This window comes from Bubalus bubalis, chromosome 3 (genome assembly GCF_019923935.1).
Source record: "Bubalus bubalis isolate 160015118507 breed Murrah chromosome 3, NDDB_SH_1, whole genome shotgun sequence".
Taxonomy (NCBI): domain Eukaryota; kingdom Metazoa; phylum Chordata; class Mammalia; order Artiodactyla; family Bovidae; genus Bubalus; species Bubalus bubalis.
In genome coordinates, this window is record NC_059159.1 from 22,414,841 (window position 1) to 22,420,748 (window position 5,908).

Consider the following 5,908-nt stretch of genomic DNA (forward strand, 5'->3'; position numbering starts at 1 on the left):
AGTGGTGGGAGAAGTCCCTCTCTCCTAAGACTGTCCATTCTTGGACAGCTCTAATTGGAAATTTTTTCTTTACATGGTACTTTCTTACATCAGTATCTGTCTTATTAATTATTCCTTTTAACCCATCCAAGGGCTTCCCAGGTGGTGCTAGTGGTTAAGAACCCACCTGCCAATGCAGGAGAAATAAGAAATGTGGGTTCCATCCCTGGGTCAGGAACATCCCCTGGAGGAGGGCAAGGCAACCCACTCTAGTATTCTTGCCTGGAGAATCCCATGGACAGAGGAGCCTGGCGGGCTACAGTCCACAGAGTCGCTAAGAGTTGGATACAACTGAAGCGACTTAGAACAACCTATTAAAGCTAATCATATCCTGGATTTTCCCCAAACTCAAATAGAATACTTCCTTACACTTGCCCTAAATGTTTATCTATCAGGTCAAAACTTCTTATACATTCAGAGGGCTCCAAACAGCTTGATTTCAAAAACCCATGGAGGTTTTCTCCTGTTGGAGCCTCTGGTTCCTCTAATTTTGTTTTTGTTTTTTTAAGACTAATATCCAGCTCTAACTCAGAGCCTTCTCTGTACTTTGTAAAATGCCTGCCTTCTGCCTGTGTCACTTCTTTCCTTTCATGATCGAGAGGGAAGAGAGAGAAACAGGAAGCAGTATTTAGCTGTAGGGCTTTGGAAAAGACCGTGATTTTCTTCAATTCTCCTAACAAAAGGGTATAGTTTTCTGTTCTCTTCAGATGAATAACTTGCTCCTAACTCCACTCCATCCCCTTCAAACTTGCCTGGTCTCTCAGATCATCTGTGATTTGGGCCCTGCAGACCTAACCCTGTGGAGGACTCAGGAGGGATAGCTGTCAGGTTGAAGTCAGACAGATTAATGTCAGAAGACACCTCAGAGGGACTTCCCTAGTGGGACTTACATTCTCACACAAACATGCAGAGTCAGGTATCCCTCACCTTCAGTGAAGTGGAGAAAAGGGATGAGAGTAAGAAGGGTGTAGAACATGGATGAAAACACTTGGAAAATCACATGGCAAAAAGTAATGAAACAGAGAATTGCCCAGACGTACAATTATTGAGGGACATCTTTTAAATTCTCCTAATTTAAGCTAACTTTCTGCATTAAAAAATAATGGTTCATAACTTACAATTTCTCAAATAGGATAGAAGGGAAAATATGAAAAGTTTTCTCTGCCTCCATGTATTTACAATTCCTTTAGATGTTTTCAAAGCATGAACATTTACCCAAATGGGCTTATGCCCTACATACTATTCTTTACCTTACTTTTTTAAACTTAACAATATATCTTCATGATATTTCTATGTCAGTACACCTGGATCAACTTCATTCTATATGAAAGAAATACTGTCCTTTCAAGGGGGGTGTCCAGCTGGAGGGTGGAGCCCCTCCTCCTGCTTCTGAGCAGAGAGACAGGAAATGCACATCTAGCAGAAATGCTTATGAAAGGATCTCATCCATGTATGAAAATATACTCCAAAGGTCTTGAAAGAGCCTCAGTTTTATAAGCTGGCCTGAGAAGAGTCCCTGGAGACTGCCTGGAAAGGGAAATTTTGAATTGGTTTTGCAAGCATTAACTACAAATTGGCACTTGCCATGGGTGCTTGCCATCTACGTCTACAGGATTAAATCAAGTGCTGCTGCAACTGCTGACCTTCGGCACTCCCTGAAAGGAACCCAGGGCGGACAGCAGAAATGAGGCACTCTGTACTGGCAGGTGGGGAGTTGGGGGGAAGCTTGCAGAACAGGTCTTCAGACAGTTTCAGGAGTCAATCTATGAGCCCAATTCTTGTATCCCTTTATACTTAGAAAAGCACTAAAATCCTTCATGGTGATGTCTGTTCCTCGTGACTAGCAGAAAGCTTCATGAGACTAGCAGAAAACTGTTGGTAAAATATGTGGTTGAATGCATTTATTTCCCTCCCCCTCTGCCTCTTTGGAACAGTTTCTCAGAGCTATCTGAGGTGTTGTCTCCCAGGCACCAGTCCTTATTTTGCCCCAAATAAAACTTAACTCGCAATTCTCATGTTGTGCTTTTTTTTTAAGTCAACAGAAGAGCGGACTTGGGAAAACTGGCCAGGACAAGGGAGGGGGATCTTCACAAGGAGTAGAGGTAATATCTGCTAATGTGTTTTGAGCACTTACTATTTGGCAAGGATTGTGGACAGAGGAGCCTGGTGGGCTGCAGTCCACGGGGTCGCACAGAGTCGGACACGACTGAAGCAACTTAGCAGCAGCAGCAGCAGCACTAAGTGCTTTGCATGTATTGTCTCACCCTCTGTGAAGGTACTCTCATTATCCTTAATTTTTTTTTTTTTTTTTCGTGGACCATTCTTTTAAAATCCACATAAAAATTTGTTACAATACTGCTTCTGTTTTATGTTTTGGGTTTTTTTGGCTTCAAGGCATGTGAGGTCTTATCTTCCCGAACAGGGATCAAACCCACACCCCCTGCATTGGAAGGCAAAGTCTTAACCACTGGACCACCAGGGACATCCCACATCATCCCCACTTTAGATGAAGAAATGGAAGTACAGTGAGCCTGAGTGACTCGCCCAAGGTCATATACCCAACAAATCAGCAGTCTGACTCAGGTACTCAACTTCACCCCTATAGGTCAGGGTAGAGATGGGAACAAGGTCAGAGTATGTAGTTTGGGCCCCTGCAGAGTTGGGGGAAGGTGGGAGTGGGGGAGGACCATGAGAATGATAGCAGCCCCCTCTCTCCTTGGAACTGACTCCCAATCCCTTCCTGCCTCCCAGGACTAAAGGCTGTCAGGCTCCCAGAACTCCCTGTTTGTGGACAATACCTGCCAGGACATTCATCCAGACTTCCTTCCTCCCCTTCTCCCCACTCAAGTCCTGCAGGATCCTCTGTGATAGTCTCTGGAAAGGAGGAGGGGCTAAAAGAGAAACAGTTTTTGTCCAGAAGAGAAACCCACTCCCTACCACCCCACCCCACCCCACCCCAAGATCACCCTGTACTAGAGGACTAGAAGGCTGTCTTAGGTGCTTCCATATCTCATTTAGCCCTGTGTACCTTAGTTAGTGGGCTTCCCTGGTGGCTCAGATGGTAAAAGCGTCTGTCTGCAATGCAGAAGACCCGGGTTCGATCCCTGGGTCGGGAAGATCCCCTGGAGAAGGAAATGGCAGCCCACTCCAGTATTCTTGCCTGGAAAATCCCATGGATGGCGGAGCCTGGTGGGCTACTGTCCATGGGGTCGCAAAGAGTTGGACACTACTGAGCGACTTCACTTCACTTCACCTTAGATAAAGGGCTTTCCAGGTGACACTAATGGTAAAGAACCCTCCTGCCAATGCAGGAGACATAAGAGATGTGGGTTTGATCCCTGGGTCAGGAAGATCCCCTGGAGGAAGGCATGGCAACCTACTCCAATATTCTTGCCTGGAGAATCCCATGGACAGAGGAGCCTGGTGGGCCACAGGCCATAGGGTCACAAAGAGTTGGATGCAACTGAAGCAACTTAGCACATACGCACGCACCTTTGATAAAAGATAATGGCATGGGAAACTGAGGCTCAGGGAGATATCTGATTCAGGCATGTGTGACTTCACAGTCCTTTTGACTCCCCAGCTCTGCTTCAGGGCCATTGGAACAAAGACCCACACAGTCAGGATCAGGCTAAAATGCAAGGGGGATTTAAAACTGGATACCAGAAAATAGAACTGGAGCAGCTTATTAAATTCCTATTGCCTCATCCTCAGATGGGTCTTGCAGGGAATTGCAGATTGGGCAAAGTGGAGGCCATGAAGCAGAGGCTGCATTGCCATTTTAAGGAAGGATGCCCACCCTCCTTTAATACATGGGGCCTTTGTGTTCCAAGAGATAGAAGGCAGCATGGCTGGTCTCTGACTTTCAAGGTAATCCTCTGTCTTGGGGAAGCTATAGGGAATGACAGGCTTGCCCTTAAGCCCAGGGCCTGGTCAGCCTTCTAGATGGACAGAAGCTACTGAACAGGCTTCCCTACAACTGCTCTGAGACCCTGGTGGTCTGGTGCATTAAGGTTGCCTTTCTGTATCAATGCACCTGGTTGAGCAGAGTGGAGCTGAAAACACTGGAGACCAGGAAACCAAGAGGATAGGGACCAGAGCAATGCCAAAACCCTATTCCTTTGGCTTTTCCAATTACCCTAGCCTGGCAGGCTACAGTCTATAGGGTTACAAAGAGTCAGACACTACTGAAGTGACTTGGCACAAAGCACATGGGTCACTTCCATCCTTGACTTCCTGTCACAACATACTCTGTCCTCACTGGCCTTCCCTGGGGCTTTGCCAGCAGAGTGGGCATTGGATACCCTGCAGTGGTTGACTTGGTTTTAGAAGGAAAAAAAGGATTAAGCCCACAAACGTAAAGAAAACCCCTGCTTCCTGATTCTGATACTGTGAGTCTACTGTTCTAAACACCTTATCTTTACATCCTGTAATCCTCACACTACCCTGAGGTAATGCTGTTATTTTTATTCCCTTTTTTAAGCAGAGGAAAATAAAGCAACTGAGAAGCTGCCTTCATCAAGACCACACAACTGGCAAAATGCCTAGTCAGGGTTGAAACTCAGGGAATAATGATTGGAAGGAGGTATTAATATTTCTGATGGAATTCGCAGTCACTCAAATTGTGCAGTTATTTTTTCTAGCATCTTGTGAGGCCAATGACTTTTCTTTTTTGTCATTTTAACATTGTGGGTTGAGGACAGAAAAAAAAAACACCACACATTTGAACATTTAAACTTCAGAGTAGTAAACATTTCGGTCTTTGGCATTTCCTAGTCAAATATGGGGAGAAGGCAATGGCACCCCACTCCAGTACTCTTGCCTGAAAAATCCCATGGACGGAGGAGCCTGGTAGGCTGCAGTCCCTGGGGTCGCTAGGAGTCGGACACTACTGAGCGACTTCACTTTCACTTTAATGCATTGGAGAAGAAAATGGCAACCCACTCCAGTGTTCTTGCCTGGAGAATCCCAGGGACAGGGGAGCCTGGTGGGCTCCCGTCTCTGGGGTCGCACAGAGTCGGACACGACTGAAGCGACTTAGCAGCAGCAGCAGTCAAATATGGACTACAGGGTTCAGGGAACAACACAGAGAAGAATAAAAGTAACAACTACGAGGACATTCTGCTGGTCGTCTGAGGAAAAAGCTACTGTCTTAGAATGGCACCTAAACCATCCTCAACTCCTGAGGCGGTGACTATAAATTATCCCCTCTGATTGACAAGTCGCTGCCTCAAGCCGCTCTTTCGGGGGTTTTGAACGCTGGTCTCTCTCTTTTATGTGGCCTCTCTATGCCCTGCCATTATACGAAAACCCAAGCTACGTTCACGTACGGCCAAGTATGGCTTTTGTTTCTTCAAAGATAAATTCTAGGGGTGGGAGGGCCGGCTTTGAAGCAGACGCCCAGTTTGCTGAACTGAACCGAATGCCCCGGCTGCTTGTCCAGAAAGCTGGCGCTCAGTTTTCCCAGGAAACGGAGCTAGGACTCCCGTTTCTTTCAAATTAAAAAAAAAAAAAAATCAGGATGGAGGACACTCTTCAGATTTTTGGAATCTGAAAGAAGATAGCAGCTCCGGGGCATACATAACCTCTCCTTTTTTTTTTCACCCCAACCTGGATCCCACTTCCGCAGCGCATTTTTCCAGAGTTACACAGAGAGAACAAACTAGCCCTCCTCATTGGCTAGATTCCCTGTCCGTCCCTCAGCTACGAATCCGAGTGGTGTCTTTTAAAACCGTCTAGTCCCGCCTCCCTCGTCTAATTGGTTCATTCGAAAGGGCCAGCTCAGCTGTTTATTGGTGAATATAAAAAACCAGCTCTGATTGGTTTCTCTGGACGGAACTGATGAGAGCGCGTCAACGATTGGCCTATC